Source organism: Lemur catta, chromosome 1, assembly GCF_020740605.2.
Source record: "Lemur catta isolate mLemCat1 chromosome 1, mLemCat1.pri, whole genome shotgun sequence".
NCBI lineage: Eukaryota > Metazoa > Chordata > Mammalia > Primates > Lemuridae > Lemur > Lemur catta.
In genome coordinates, this window is record NC_059128.1 from 89,651,577 (window position 1) to 89,669,028 (window position 17,452).

Consider the following 17,452-nt stretch of genomic DNA (forward strand, 5'->3'; position numbering starts at 1 on the left):
TTGGTCCTGAGGAGCAGGAGTGAATGAGAATCCACTCCCAGCAGTTTCCACTGGTGCAGCGGTTCCAGCTGCGCGGCGGCGGGAGGACTGCCCGGGAGAGCAGGCGCTGAGGCTCAGTCCTCACATCTGGCTCCCCGGAGACCGCCTCTCCCTGGATCAGGAAGTAGAACATCTATCATTGCTTGATTGGTTCTTCTTAGTTTCAGTTTTTGCGCAACGAAGCCTCCAGCTTCAATACCCATTATGAGAGCAAACAACTTATTTGTACAATCTAAACAGTCAATTAGCTACATGGAAAGCGAGGCAGGGATTCCTAGCACGACCGAATCTAAATCAAGCTGTGACTCCGCACAGCGCAGCCGGGAACGGAGATGGACAACCTGAACTGAAACCTGAGAACAGCCAAGGGGCTTCGGACCGCTGCTTCTCAGCAGTTTTTGTTGTAAGTTATCCCTGTTATCTCAGAGAGAAACTTAAGATATGGCTGGAGAGCATAGAGCTGCTTGCCCCCATTTTGAGCATAGATCGTTGTTTCACCGACGTGCTTTATAGACTATTGCCAAGAGACTCTTTTGAAGGATATTTTCGGACACGATGTCTATAACAGCAAATATTGACAATTATATTTTACAAATGATGAGTTCAATGTGCTTTAATATGCTTCAGTTCCTCACTGTTCTTGATCTCATTTAATCTTCGCAACAACTCTGTGAGGTTGGTATGCTCATTAACACAATTTTACAGATGAGGACACCAGTAAGTAGCTTCCTCACAGGATAAGTAAGGAACTTGCAGAAAGTCCACAGCTAGTGGCCGGGCCCCATCTTGGATCACTCTTCTATCTGCATTTTCCAAAGAACTTCTGTATATTTAGGCCATTCATTTCTAAAATGACAAATTCCCATATTAGATTAAAACATAAGACCCAACAATATGTTTGTTGCTTAAAAATAGGTATCTGTTGTTTAAAAAAAAAAATGATGCAGAAATGCTAAAATTTAAAAATTTTACAGCGGGAACTCATACAACAAAAAGAAAACAGTTGGTAAAGCTGATATCACATAAAAGAGATTTTAAACCCCAAAGAAGGGGGGAGGGTGAAAAAAAGCTCCTGATTATAGTGAAAAATGCAAAATCAACTGTGAAAACATAGATTACCAAAGTTAGAAATGCAAACAGAAATAGAATAAATAAAAAACAAATAATTGTAACGGGAGGTTTTATTTTAAGGCTAAGAAAAAAAAAGTAAACAGTCTTAAAAATTAAAGACAAATTTAAATAGACAAAAATTTAGAAGACATTAAAAATGTTACAAAAGTAGGCACAAATTTGAAAAATACAGAGGTTATGAACACTATGCAGTGGATATGTTAGTAACAATAGACATATATTGAATTCAATACCAACATAGATTATACAATATTTTCAATATATAAGGCATTGGTATGTATACTAACCCTCAAATAAGGTCCCAAAAATTGAATCAAGAAAAAATACACATATTTTTTCTCACTACATGCAATAAAACTAGATGTTAATAATATAAGTAAAAGCAATGAAAGGAGCCTGAGCAAAATAGTAATCTAATCCACAGCTTTGGAAGTAGACAGTTCAGGGTTGGGAGCTGGACAATTTACTGAACCTCTCTGAACCTCAGATTCCTCATCTAAAAATGTTCTACCTTGCCAAGTTGTTGTAAAGATTATCTATAAAGCATGTAAAACAAACTGAGACTTAAAAGAGAGTTAAAACCATAAGTCATACGTGATCCCATTTTTTAATGTACTCATATTTTATTTAACTAGAAAAAAAAGTCTAGAGTTTTTGTTGATTGAAAGCAAAAGTCTGGAAAATTGAAATACTAAAAGTGGTTATCTCTGTGCACTGAGATTTCTGGTAATTTTTGTTATTTTGCTTTCTGTATCTTTAATTTTTCTACTATGAATATATAGTAAGTAAGTACATAATAAAACAATAATAAATATGGACTTTTTAAGAACAGAGAACAAAAAATAAATAAATGTTGATATTTGGGTGCCCCATAGACGCAGCCAACTCAATTGTTTGTCATTTTAAATTCTAAAATACTCCCAATCTCTCAACCTTTTTATATATATAACACAATATTGGGATAACTGACAATTTGAATATAGACTATGGGATTAGATAATCATATTGTATCAATATAAAATTTCCTGATTTTAACTGTTAAATTTCTTGACTTTTATAAGAGAAAATGTCTATCTCAGGAAATATACACTGAAGTATTTAGGTGTGTATTCAACTTATTCTCAATGGTTCAGGAACAAATTCACGTATATGTAAAGACAGTGAACAATAAGGCAACTAGGGAAAAATATAAACAAATGATGAATCTGGGTAAAGAGTGTACAGGAGTTCTTCATACTAGTCTTTTAACATTTCTGTAAGTTTAAAATTATATAAAAATAAAAATTTACAACAATAACAAATAAATAAATGGGTATCAACTTCTAACAACAACAAAAACTCTGCTAAGCAACAGGGTCAAGTAGGAAACTAAGAACACGGTAACAACTTTTGGCATATTATAATATTGAAAACACAACATATCAGAACTGATTGAAAACACGACATATCAGAACTGAGGGGAATGTGGGTGAATCAGGGCCCCAAGGTAAATAAATGTGTAGACCTATGTGCTTTTATTTTAGAAATATAAAATAAGTGAAATAAGCATTTGACTGATCTTATGTAAAGAAGACAGTCAAGGCCAGGCGCAGTGGCTCACGCCTGTAAGCCTAGCACTCCGGGAGGCCGAGGCAGGAGGATCGCTCGAGGTCAGGAGTTCGAGACCAGCCTGAGCAAGAGAGACACCCCATCTCTACTAAAAAATAGAAAGAAATTATCTGGACAACTAAAAATATATAGAAAAAATTAGCCGGGCATGGTGGCGCATGCCTGTAGTCCCAGCTACTCGGGAGGCTGAGGCAGAAAGATTGCTTTAGCCCAGGAGTTTGAGGTTGCTGTGAGCTAGGCTGATGCCATGGCACTCTAGCCCAGGCAACAGAGCGAGACTCTGTCTCCAGAAAAAAAAAAAGAAGAAGAAGAAGAAGACAGTCAATATAAATGAAAACAGAAAAAAAAATAAAGAATAAGGATAGAAATAAATAAACTAGAAAAGAGAAAATCAGTGGAAATAATAAATTTAAATGCTTATTCTCTGAAAGATTATAAGATAGATAAAAACCCTTGGAGATATAATAAATATGAGAAAAGTTATAAATCAACAAAATTAAAACCAAGACTGGTGATTTAACCATTGATATAAAGGATTTTAAAATATAAATGATTGCAAGGCACAATTTATGATAATCAATTTGAAATGTTTAGCCAAATGGGCAACACGAAATATAAAATTGGCAAGAAAATAATGATGAAGGAGAAGGAAACTAGGCAAGTTATTAGACAAATACCTCATCTACCAAAAGAAATATGACCTAAGTACATTTACTGAACAATATTTCTACATATTCAAGAAACAGATTTTCTCATATTATATAATCAGTTCCTAATCAGGGGAAAACAAGATCTGATATTTAATTCATTCTAAGAGATAAGTATCCCCATCCACAAATCTGTGAAAAATGCCACACAGGCATACACACACACAAACACATAGTCTTAGGATTGCCAGTGTGCACAAATGCCATTTCCAATACAGCTGGTTAGAAAAGATTACAACCAGGCTCAGGGATGTAGTAAGTTTTTCAAAAACAGTTGTTGAATAGTGATTAAATGAATATATGGATATATGAATGAAGAAAATAACATAGTCAATTAGCAACATCTACTAAGGGCATGAAAGGCAGGGGTGACATGTGCATACGGTCTATTGCTAACTTTCACTGATCACTTACTCCATGTCAGGCCCAATCAGCACAGGCAGAAAAATCATTTTTAATTAAGCTTATAGAATGTAGCTATAGCCAGGCGTGGTGCCTCATGCCTATAATCCCAGCACTGTGGGAGGCTGAGGCAGGAGGATCATTTGAGCCCAGGAGTTCAAGACCAGCCTGAGCAACATAGTGAGAACCAGTCCCTACAAAAAATAAGAAAAATTAGCCAGGTGTGGTGGCATGCACAGTGACCAATAAAGGTAAATTTTAGTAATGCCAGAGGATTACAACCAATCACAGAATACCTTTTACAAAAGAATTGCTCTTTTTTTTTTTTTTTTTGGTAAGACTTAGAATAAAAATGAAGACACTAAGGATATTTCTGAAGGAAAAAGCTATAAATCTGTCTACAAGAAAATTTAAAACTCTTTTCAACAAAAGACACCACAGGCAATGTGAAAAGACAAAATGCAAACTGAGAGAAGAAATCTGCAATGTATCTAACCACAAAGAATTAAAATCAGCAATAAAACACCAGTGAACTAATAGAAATATGGACAGAAGATATGAACAAGCAATTTACAGCAGGGGAATTCTAATGACCAATGACACACATAAAAAGATGTTCAACCTCACCAGTAATCAGAAAGATGAAAATTAAAACAATGAGATACCATTTTACAGCTATCAAACTGGTGAAAATGAAATAATTTGACACTTATCAAGTTTTGGTGATGATGTGGAAAAATTGAAGGAACATTCACATTTTGTTGATGAGGTGTTCCTTGGGCTAACCATTTTGGAGAATAAATTGTCAACATCTAGTAACACCGAAGGGACACATATCATACAACCCTGCAATTACACTTCTAGGAATAAATTCTAGAAGCTTTCAGTTGTGGATAATGTAATGTCCATTGCAACATTATTTGTAAGAGCAAAACAACAAAATAACACAGTATCCATCAACAAATGTACAAATTGTGATATATTCATACATTGGGATCATTGATAGCCTTTTTATCAACAGAGAGAAATCTCAAAAATATAATGCTGAGTATAAAAACAAGCTGCAGATTGACACATAGAGTATAAAAATTTGAAAACATACAAAATAATAGTACAGTCAGCGCCCCATACCCAAGGGTTCTGTATCTGTGGATTCAACCAACTGTGGATGGAAAATATTTGGGGCAAAAAATTCCACAAAATTCCCAAAAGCAAAATTTGAATTTGACTCACGACGAGTACTACATTGTTATCAACGCAGTATACAGGAGAATGTGCATAGGTTATATGCAAATAACACACCATTTTATAGAAGGGATTGAGCATCCATAGATTTTTATATTCATGGGGGAGTCCTGGAACCAATCCCCCACTGATACAGAGAGATGACTGTATGTATTTCATAGCTGCATACATATGTTGCAAACATGGTGAGAATGAGATGCCAAACTCAGGGTGGAGTTGCTTCTGAGAAAGGAAAAATGAGATTAGGTTTGGGAAGAGATACACGGGTATACAAGTACAGTATTCTACTTCTTAACAAAAATAGGAAGTATATACGGCAAAATATAATATTAGGGTTTGATGGAGCTAGGAAGTAGGTGGTATTCATAAGCATACTTATGTGTGTGTTTGAAATTACTAAAATGTTTTTAAATGAGCATCCCAATTTCTAAAATATATAAAAAATATAAAGACCTCTCAAGTATATAAAATATATAAATATCATAAACAGGTAATTCATTAAAAATATACAATAAAATAAGGGTGTTGGTAAATTCAACTTTAACCCACTGGTAAAAAAAATCAGATTAAAATATGTTTATACCAACAAAAGTTTAAATTAAACAAAAGCTCAGCGTGGTGGCACATGCCTATAGTCCCAGCTATTCATGAGGCTGAGGTGGGAGAATTGCTTGAGCCCAAAAGTTGGAGTCCAGTCTGAGCAACATAGTGCGATCTCATATTAACAAAAAATTCTAAAATTTAAATTTAAAAAGTACATGTCATTTTGGCTTGCCAAATTAGCATAAAACTGTGAAAATGTTAATAAATAATGTTAACAGGAATAAAAGGTGGGGCAGAAGGGGAGAACACACCTATTCACTGTTGATGGGAACTTGAAATGTTATAAATTTACTTAATTTAGCAGTATATATGAAAAAGTAAACTGCACAATAGATATAGAGAGATATAAATAATATATATAAAACCTTTGCCTCAGCAATTCTTTAAGAAATTTATACAAACAAAGTAATTGGAAATGTGGACTAAGATTTACACATATGTTATAGCACCATTTTTCATAAGAGTGATATCCTAGATACAACTAAGTTAATAAAAAACAATAGACAAGAAAGTCAGTTATGGTACATCTATAGAACATAATACTCTATAGCTATTTCAAAGAATTTTGGTGGCTTTTTTTTTTTTTTTTTTTTTGAGACAGGGTCTCACCCTGTTGCCCAGGCTAGAGTGCAAGGGTATCATCATAGTTCACTGCAACCTCAAACTCCTGGGCTGAAGTGATCCTCCTGCTTCAACCTCCTGAGAAGCTGGGACTACAGGCGCGCATCACCATGCCCAGCTAATTTTTCTATTTTTTATAAGGAGGGGGTCTCACGCTTGCCCAGGCTGGTCTTGAACTCCTGGCCTCAAGCAATCCTCCCACCTTGGCTTCCCAAAGTGCTAGGATTACAGGCATGAGCCACTGAGCCCAGCCCTCAAATAATGTTTTAAAAGAATGTTTAATGCCACTGAAATATGGCACTAATGTGTTGTTACTACGCAGCTTATTAAAGAATTTGTACAGTGTGCTTACAGTTGTATTTTAAAAAATAAATATTACATAGGAAAAATGAGTTAGAGTTACTCACATCAAAATGTCAACATTGGTTATCTCTGGATGTGAAATCATGGATCTACTTATGTTTTTCTTTTTGTTCTTCTTTACTTACCTATTTTTCAACAATAAACGTATTGATTTTGTAGTAGAAAAAGTTATTAAAAATAAAACACACAACAAAATAAGCTTTGGTTGATTAAAGATTTAAATATAAAGTCTAATTATGGAAGAATTTGCAGATAATTGAAAAAAGTGTTTATGAGCTCTCTGGGGGGATTTTAACTTTCTCAGCTTTGAAGCAACTGAAATGATAGCACTATAAAAATTAGCATTACTAACGATTTCTTTAAAGAGGGAAAATATTTCTAACACATATTACAAAGAATTAAGATCTATCATAAACAGCTAATTCAAATTTGTAAAATAAATATTAAGATTCCAAAAGATAAATGGGTAGAAGACAGGACAATTCCCATAAGGGAAATACAATTAGTAGACAAACATAATGGGGAAATGTTAATTCTCACTAGAAATCAAAGAAATGTAAATGAAAGCAGTCTGCAGAAGACAATTTACATATTCTAAAGGTACAACAAGAAAAAATGTTGAATGCTAATAGCCATTGACGGTGAAGCTGCCCAGAAATTGACCCCTATATTTATTTATAACCGTATCATTCCTACCCTTTTATCAGAAATGTTACCACTAAGAATTTATTCTTAAGAAATACTTTGGAGCCAGGCACAGTGGCTCATGCCTGTAATCCTAACACTTTGGGAGGCCGAAGTGGGAGGATCACTTGAGGCCAGGAGTTCAGTTACAGTGAGCTGTGACTGCACTACTGCACTCCAGCCTAGGTGACAGGGCAAGAGCCTGTCTCAAAGAAAAAGAAAAATCGGCAAAAGCGGAAAAGTCCCTCCTCATCCTCAACTTCTAAATGTTGGAACCCACGGGGCTCAGTGCCTTGACATCTTCTTTTTTCCATCCACATGCATGTTTGGAGGATCTTACCCACGTAGATAGACCTCTCTCCTCACAGGTCTCCAGGGAGAAAGCAGACTAGAGAGAGAGAGTTTCCTGGGAGTAGGGTAGGGGGACTTTGAAGGTATTTCAAGGGCTTTGAACTCAGTCAGAGGACAATGAAGAAAATAGAGACCAGCAAAGACAATCAGAGATAGCCAAAGGTGACCCTCATGATAATATTAACCTCTTATGTAATAACTAAACATCCCAGGCTTTATCTACCTGGGAGTACGAGGAGGTCCCCAGGAATTCCCTAATTGCAGTAGCCCTAAGCTCACCTGCAGGCCACGAGATCTCAGCTGTCCCTGACTCCCACCTCCAAAGTCTGAGGAAATTACTGTGAGACAGCCCACTCACGTTATGGTTGAAGGTTATGCCTGCTCAGAGAGCCCTGCCCTGATGGATGGTAGACCTGTTCCTCCTCTGGTGGTCACCCGGGTCTCTGGGGCAACAAGGTGCACCCTGGTCTGAGGCCAGAAAGCAGAACTCCTTGGGCCCCCAACAAGATCTCTTTGCTCCACAAACATACCCATCCTCTAGTCCCAGTCTGGGGCCTCTGCTTCTCGTGGGTCCTTTCATTGCTAAAGGATGTTTGGACATGGACCATCTTGTCATTCTCATGGTTTTGTGAGGTAGGAAACCCAGGTTCATTACCCCCATTGCACAAAGGTTACGACTTAAGTGAGGCAAAGCTGGGCTCAAACCCACATTCCTCTCCACAGCCCCAGGTTTGGCCAAGATGGCCCTTGCTACACATATCAGCAGCTCACCATTTCCTACGAAAAACGGGCAAAAGAACTTACTTTTCTCTCAAGAGCTAAACAAGCAGTTTTGCTTTAGAGATGATAATAGAAACAGTCCCGGAGGCAAGGAGCCCATGTAAATCTGCCTGTGTTCTCCTCCCGGCTCTGAGATCCCAATTCTACACTGGTTGACCTCTCAGATCTAATCGTGCTGTTTGTTAATGCACGAAAAGGATGGTTTGCTCTCTGAATGTCCTCCACCCAGCCTGACAGTCAAATCGGGTGATAGGAATGAAATTGTGGAGTGAAAAATGGCTCTCTCCAGGGTATTATCACTCCAGCCCTCATCCATTTAAAAGAAGCCTAGACACAGCAACACTTTTGTGCCCCTTCCTGTCCCTGAACTTTGCTCCTTCCGCAACCTGCAAACCCTTGCTCAAGTGCCTGCCCCTCCCTCGCAGAATGCAGGCAGCTCAAGCAGAGGGGGAGAGCCCAGGAGCTTAAGCTGAATCATCTGGAAGTTTCTCAGGGCTCCAGAATTGAAACTGGGGCGGATAGGGTCAATCCATGCAGGCACCCTGACCCTAGATATCCAGGAATTGCCCTGTGGGATTAAAGAAACACCTCCTCCACCTGACCCAAAGGTAAAAGCAAACTTCCCCAAGGCAGGGCTGTGTGGACAGTTTTCTCTAGTGCTGGGCACATGCTCCCCCCAGGGGCACAGACTGGCCCTCAGACGTGGTCCCCCCACCTGACCCCAGTGAGTCCCCTCCAGCTGTGGCACCGAGTCCCCAGCCCTGCTGAGAGAGCCCTCCGAACAGCCCTCCCACCTCCGCCAACCTGGTTTTTCTGGCCGTTGACTGTGTAACCCAAGGAAATGAACCACTTGTTTAAATTTAAATTCAAGGTTAGCTGGGCTAAAATAGGTAATAAGAATTACTCAAAAAAAAGGAAAGCAAAATATTGGGGATGGGGAGGCTTTCTTTTTTAAATAGAAAGGAATATAGAAAAAGTTAGGTAGTTTATTTTAAAATCAAGAACAGAAAACATAGACCCTATCTATAATTTTTTTTTAAAACGCTGTAAATAATTTTCCTATTCTTTACTATTTCAGTTAAATGAGCAGGAAAAGAGAAAGAGAAGGAATGTGTAAGACATAGAAGAAATAAAAAGCATGTCCTAAAACCAGAGTAATAAATAAAAACACTAATATTAATAGCTGATATGCATTGTGTTGGGAGCTATGGTAAGCACAATTCATGGTTTTTCTCATTTAATCTTCCCCCAGACACTGAGGTAAATAATTGTACTATTCCTATTTTAGGGTGAGAAAATTGAGGCACAAAGATGCTAAATAATCTACCTGCTTAGTGAGACTAAGAAGGGAGAAGCCCAGTTTGGAAATACCGTTCTCAGAGATCAGAAAGTCTCCACTTAAGAGACAAAGATGCAGAAAGAGACAGCTGTTCCTCCAGAGGGAACCTTATTCTGTTATCTTTAGAATTCTGTAGCTAAATGCTTCCCTTATCATTTTGTAACAATAAGAATTCTAGGGGAAATTTTGTGTTTCAATGGGAAAGGATACATTGTCTACATACACCACAGCCTTCCTGGGCTATCTGACTCTATAATAACTTGACTCGGTTGCCCTTGAAGCATTTTACAACTCTGCAAACTGTAGATAATAGCAATGCAAAATGCAAATTCTGTCCTATCCTGCGGAGGAAGTTCCATCGACATCACTCCTGCACTGTGGAAGAAGCTAGTTTTGCTTCTATTTGCATATTCATTTCAACATTCCTTTATCCATATAAATTTATGGGGGTTTTGCCTTCTCCTTTGAACTGGTTATAACACCTTGACTGGTTTCCTCATTAATGACTCAAAGAAAATATTTGTCATGTGTTCATTTTTATATCTGAATGAGAGCCATGATTTTACCTTCTTAGAAAATTATCTCTTAATAGAATTATTAAAGTATATCAAAGCATCTCGCTTGTTGCTTTCTGGAGGACCCTAGGCAGGATCTGACTCAAATGGTTTCCAGAGTAATTGGATGAGCAGTGATGGCGTCTAAGTTGGGTCTTTGGTAGCGCAGCCTCGTCCCGACAGCTTCCTGCCCACCACTGCTCTGTCCAGGACAAAGCTTCATGGGCAAAGGCTCGGGTCTCATTCTCTTTACTGTTGATTGGAGGAAATAATCTGTATATAAATTGCATAATTCTATCCCACTCTAATGCCTCCATTACTTCTATCCTCTATGTCTCATGGGCTATTTCCGAGCTATCTTCACTAAGTAGCTGAGATAAGGCTTGAGAACATTTGTTTTAAAATAATAATTATAAAAAGACTGCATACACATGGTTCAATTCCCAGGACCCTCAGATCTTTAGGGATGGAGTAAATAAGTGGCTGATATTATTGCTTACAAAAGTGTCTTGAACTTGATGGAGCTTATATTGAGAAATAAAGTTTATGTTTTTATCTTTTACTTCCATTTTTCCACAAACGTTTTGAGGTCCCCTCCTCTATATCCACTGAGAAACTTCATCATGATACTGGGTTTATCCTGGGTCAAACCATCAAGCATAACCACCAGATACTTGATACCACTATGATGACCTGCCATTATTTTTTGTCTTTATCATTGTAATGTTTAAATATTATTTGTGAAGAAATACACATAAAAATTACCATTTTAACCATTTTTAAGTATACAGCTCAGTGGCATTGTATATTCACATTGTTGTTTAATGTAATCACCACTATCCATCTCTGGAAATTTTGCATCATCCCAACTTGAAACTCTGTACACATTGAACCCTAACTCCTCACTGCTCCCTCTCCTTAGTCCTGGTACCCATTACCCTACTTTCTATCTTCATGAATTTCGCTATTCTGAGTACCTCATATAAGCAGAATTGTATGATGTTATTTGTCCTTTGTGACTGGCTTGTTTCACTTGGCATGGCATTTTCAAGGGTCAGCTGTGTTGTATCATGTATCAGAATTTTGTTTCTTTTAGAGGCTGAATGATGTTCCATTGTGTGTATGTGCCACATTTTGTTTGTCCATTCATTTGCTGATGAACACTTAGGTTGGTCTCACCCCGTGGCTATTGTGAATGATGCTACTATGAACATGAACATACAAAATAATAATAATAAACACATGATCTGTGTCCTTGTATGCAGTGCAAGAGCATTACACAATTTCATTTTTTTAACCTTAGATATATGAAGATCTTACAGCTAATCCCTACTATACTTGGTAAAACTATTTTTTGTTTTATGGACTTTGAAGTCAGACAAACATAGTTCAAATAACACTCTACCACTTAACTACAGTGTGGATTTGAGCAATTCAGTAACTTCCCTGAGCCTCAGTTTCCCCCCTGTACAAAGGGAATAATCATGCCAGCATCTTAGGCTTCTTCCTACAGCTTAAATAAGAGCACATAGAGTCTGGCATTGTGAGACACTTTGGAAGTTGGCCCCCAAATTGTTAACTCCTGACTTCTAGGCATGCCTAGGAATCTATGACTAATCACATCAGCAAGATACTGTCTTCAGAAAAATGATGAATCATTGGCAGCCCTTCAGAATTTGAAACTGATCATGAGGAGTCAAGAGAATAACAGGAATTAGTTCCTGGTGCGAGGGGCTTGGGCCATTTCAATCTGATGGGCGCCCAGCCCTGCCCGATACCCAGGGTGAGAACGGTGCCCCTGGGTATCCCATAGTCAGAAGCACCCAGACCCAGAGAGCAAACCAGCATGGTGATGGCCCCCAAACTGTGCTCTTGCTTTGCTGCAATCAGCCAGTTCAGTTGTGGCTTGGTTGGTCTCCCTGGGCAGCCCAGCATGGTCACCCCTCACCAAGCCCCAAGCAGCTGGAGTTAGCAGGCCCAGCGTAGGCACACAATGGATCCCAGTCTGCGCTTCCCTCCTTCCCACCAAGGAGAAAAGCCTTGGCACACTAGGAGCCTGCAATGTTCACTGTCTATCTGGGTGTTCGAAGCCAACTTACATCTTCATTCCCTTTTGTTTCCAAGCATAACACAAAGTAAGAAAAAAGCTTTTCCATTCTACTGAAACTACTAAAATCATAAAATGCATTATTGGTTCCACAAAAAAGACCACTGTGGTTGGGGTGGTGTTTTGTTTTGTTTTCCCAGTCGGTCCACAAACCAGCTGCTGAAATCCTGATAGGGAGAGTCAATGGGCCAACACAGGCCAGGAAACATAAAAATAAGGATAGAAAAAGATCTCCACTCTGCGCTCTAGCTGCGTGAGTCTTCACTTTAGACTTTGGGAATCAGAGTATTAGAGCTTCCAGGGAACTAGAGTCCTCATATCCAGCCGACATTGATTAGGCACATGATTCTGAACAAAGAATCTTGGAGACTCAGTTTTCTCACCTGTGATATGGGGGAAATAATTCCTCCCAAATTTGTTACAAAAATCAAATGAGGCCTGACTATCCAGAGAGTTGTTAGAAGGACTTTCTGTGTGATAATAATTTAATCTTCACAATCCCATTTGCCAGATGAGAAAACTGAGGCAGAGATAGGTTACAGAATTTTCCCAAGGTCACCCAACTAGTCAGAGGCAAAGCTGATGCAAAAGTAGGCCTAGTCACCAGGTGTGATAATCCTGGATGAATTTCCTCTTGAAATGCTGGAAACACTCATTTCTTTCAAATAGTCTAAAATACCCTCTGCAATCTTGTCTTCACCCTTCATTTGTTTACGAGTCTTTTCTTTTTTTCTAAAATAAATAAGGAAAAGGTTAAACTCCAGTCCAACCCCTTTGCAAATGAGGACATGCTCCAAGCCAGCTCACATTGATGAGGTCTGCCTGCTTGTTTTTTCTGTATTACCACATGGGACAAGAACGTCCTCATGGATCAATCAGTGACCCAGCGAAAACTTGGTCATTCTCCCAGGGGCAGCCTGGCCCCAGGCAGGAGGAAGAGAAGATAGAGTCATACTCCTATGACATGATCCCACAAACTTCATAAATTCCCCCTTGGAAATGGAATAGTTTGAGGTGTCGGAAAGCTTGGTTCAGTGCCAGGGAAGGCCAGGTATGTAGGGATTAAGGGCTTTGGTCACTAAGAGAACTGGCCCTGGACTCGGACGCCCAGATTTCCTCTCTCAGCCTCTAACTGGTGAGATGCAGTTTTGTGCCAGTTCTTAGTCTCTTACATTTCAACTGCAAAATTAGGAAAATGACAGTGCCAGTCCAAGTGGTATTGTTTTCATTACTGTTTTCTTAGAACGTCAACGAGAGGCTGCCTTTCTCAGGGAAGGGATCCCCAGGCCCTAAGATGAAAAGAAGACAACCTGATTCTGAATATAAAACTGTTTTGCTCAGCAGCGAACTTCACCTTCGTCCCCTGGCTTCTCTTCCTTGGGATTTGCTCTCTTTATCCCTGTAAAATATCTATTTCTTTTCTCCTAATTAACTTTCTTATCACCACGACACTAAAGGAAAAGGTTGTACTCAGGTCATCAAGTTCCGGTTTCCTGAAATCTCTATTTCTTCAAGAAGCTCTTCAAATTAAAAGAGAGCAGGAACTGGGCAATTTTTAAAAATCTAATTATAAAACCATTATTACTTTAGGCCAAGGATTGCAGACCAGAGAGTACAGTGTCATCTGAATTAGAAAAGTCTTTAAGGAAGGAATTGCAAAGGAAGAAGCCACTGAGCTCTGCTAACACGGACAGTGCTGGTAGCTCTGCTGGGGGCTCCCCGCTAAGAGGCTCAGGCTTCCCCCCACCCCTTTAGTTCACGGGAAATGAAGAGTCCTCAGTAACTGCTGGGCTTCATTGGGCATGAAAATGACCAAAGATCCCACTAACAGATCTATTGACTGCTCAGATGCATTGATGGAGTCAATCACATACAGTCAGGTCTTAAAGCCCTGGGAGCCTTATCACTTTTTTGACAGAGCATCTTTATAAGTTTTATTAAAACTTGAGCACTCTCCCAAGTGTGTGGACATTCATCTGCTTATAAATAGTACAGCACTAATATATTACATAGTACTATATACAAATTATATCGTCCTGTATATTATAAACATTACACATACACAAACATAAAATTTTCAAAGGCAATATAAAGAAAAATCAGAAAGGTTTATTGTTTTCTTCTTGCACCTCAATGGCTCTCTCAAGCACCTCTCCAGTAATGCTTCTCAAATTGTGTGTGACCAAGATGCTTGTTTAAAATGAAGGTTCTCCAGGCCCTAGTGTTGATTCCATCATTCTTGGGGTGGGCCCATAACTTGCCCTTTTTCTGAGCTCCCCAGATGACACTGACACTGATACTTAGTTGGATTTTGGAACCACTGCTCCAGGACCTTCTGTTTTCCTGCTCCTTTCATTTTTTGCTAAAATTATACCACTGTGGTCTTGCCGTTGTCTACCTCCTGGTGACCCTTGTAATCCCCTACCTGAATTTAAACAACAATAATAATAGCTACCATTTAATATTTCCTACTACGTAGGATTGCTAAGGACGTCACATGCATTGCCTCACTTAATCAGATTAGGTAGGTATCATTAGTCCCATTATACAGATGAAGAAAACTAAAGCTCAGATATTAATGTCTGATCCAAGGTCACTCAGCTAATAAGTGACAGACCAGGAATTTGAACCTAGAGCTGTCAGATTCTAAAGCCTGTACTCTTGACCACCAAGTGTGCTGCCTACAAAATGAATCACTATAACTTATTGAACCTCTACTATGAAGCAGGCACTTAGCTGGACACCTCACACACAAGTCTCTAATACTCAAGACATCCCTGTGTTTGTAGAGGTGTTAATTTCAGTCTACAAATTCTGATGCTCAAGAAATATCTTGGCTGGGCTCAGTGGCTCAGGCCTATAATCCTAGCACTCTGGGAGGCTGAGAAAGGTCGATCATTTGAGCTCAGGAATTCAAGACCAGCCTAAGCAAGAGCGAGACTCTGTCTCTACTAGAAATGGAAAGAGATTGGCTGGACAACTAAAAATATATAGAAAAAATTAGCCAGGCATGGTGGCGCATGCCTGTAGTCCCAGCTACCCGGGAGGCTGAGGCAGGAGGATCACCTGAGCCCAGGAGTTTGAGGTTGCTGTGAGCTAGGCTGATGCCACAGCACTCTAGCCTGGGAAACAGAGCGAGACTCTGTCTCAAAAAAAAAAAAAAAGAAATATCTTTAATTTCTGTAACTGGTCTAAATTACTGATTCCAAACCCCCATTTCCAGGCCTCCTGGATTCCTTCTCCCTACCCCCTCCCACCCCCAGTGATGCTGTAGTTCTGCACCAGACAAAAAAAGCCAGGCATGGGCTTGTAGGAGGGGTGTGACATAGTCCTCTGTCTTCAGTCCACCTATGTGGCCACTGAGAGGCCCATCCTCCCACTGACATGACCTGCTGCCCCCACACCAGGCCAAGGGCCTCTCTTGCCCATCTGCCAACACACACACACACACACAGCCATTTTCTCTCTGGGCTCTTACCTTCCAGCAGTGTTTCTGGGAAGCAGGAGACTGTCCCTCTGCTCTCAGACCCATGGACAAATCTCCGCATCCCCCACCGCCTGCAAAGCCCAAGAGACTGTCTTTCCAGTGGTGGGAAGGTTGGGTGGGTGGGGTCCTTCTCCCTTTAAAACATTTTAACCTTTTGCTTTTCTTTGCTGGTTAGAATTCACTTGCCCTGAGGTCCTGTGTTTTTGGAAGACAAAATATGTGTGGAGGTCTCTTGACTTTGCCCCTCTTAAGTGGAAGGGAGAGCAAGGGAGACAGGTTGGGAGAAAAATAAGAAGTTGATGTCTCAAAATATTATCTCAGCACATGATATCCCCATTTTCTAGGTGAGGAGATGCAACTCATCAAGGTTATGTGACACTGTGCACAGCTAGTGGACAGGAGGCCCAGGATGCCTCACACTTTATGAAAGTCCTCCCTTCTTCCCTCCCAGGGGCCTCCCCATCCAGCCTCAAGGAAACACAACAGAGCTGTGTGTTAAAAACCACCACAGGAAGGTGAAAACTGCTGATGGAGCAGCAGGAAGAGCTCGGGCAGAGGTGAAAGCAGACACCACCCCTGCAAGGGGACAGACATCCACTCCCCCTTGTCATTTTTCAGGAGAGCCTCGCAGAACTCGAGTTGGCATGAGATGGTGGTAGAGGAATTTTGGTGGTGCAAGTAAAGTAATTATAAGAGCTAGAACAACTTTGAAGGCCTCTTCCCATGTAGAAAGTGGTAAGAAAGTGTAATCTACAGAAATTGGGTTTTTTGGGGGGGTAGTATTTCCGAGGCACTTGGATTCACTAGTGTCTCGATGAATTAACCTGCAGAGTGAAGTAGGGCCTGGGAGTGTTACTAGCAGTACCCAGAGGAGAAGAGATGAGGGCAGGCCCAGGAGAGAGGAGCTCAAAGTAGACAGCCAGCTGGTTTTAGGTCCCAGATTTATAGGTAAAAAGAAGTAGAACTTTCACATCTTGCTTAGCTGTACAGGACAGAAAAGAGCCAGCCAGGTGCCCAGGACAGAAGCCCTTGCTCAGAGATCGTGCACCTGCCTGGATGGTCCCCAGGTTACAGCCCTTGGCAGGAAGGTGCAGCCATAGGTCAGAACAGACGCTCTGGGCTGGGGTCAAGACCATCCAAATCTGCTGATGGCTTCAGAAGGTCTTTTCGGTCAGGCTCATCAGGGCAGTAATCACCAAGTTATCTAGCTCCCCACTCAACATTGCCACCCAGATGTCTAAGAGCTGCTCATACACCACGTGGCCAAAGCTGAATTCCAATCTTCCCCCACCAACCCTGCCTCACGCACAGCTTTCCCTTCTCGGCGGGTAGCAACCCCACTGATCCACTTGCTCAAGCCAAAAACCTTGAAGTCCTCCTCAGCTCCCCTCTTGTTCCCGTATCTCACATCCCAGCAGTCAGAAGATCCTG

The 17,452-nt window shown here is 40.1% G+C and overlaps 1 protein-coding gene across 1 annotated transcript in view; it reads left to right on the forward strand.

Annotated features, from left to right (window-relative positions):
• The first annotated feature begins 217 nt into the window (after positions 1-217).
• The window catches only part of LIPC (lipase C, hepatic type), a 152,263-nt gene continuing 135,028 nt past the window's right edge, over positions 218-17,452 (forward strand). The window contains exon 1 of the mRNA XM_045530158.1: positions 218-442. The gene's annotated coding sequence lies outside the window, so the exon portion shown is untranslated. The remainder of the gene's footprint in view (positions 443-17,452) is intronic.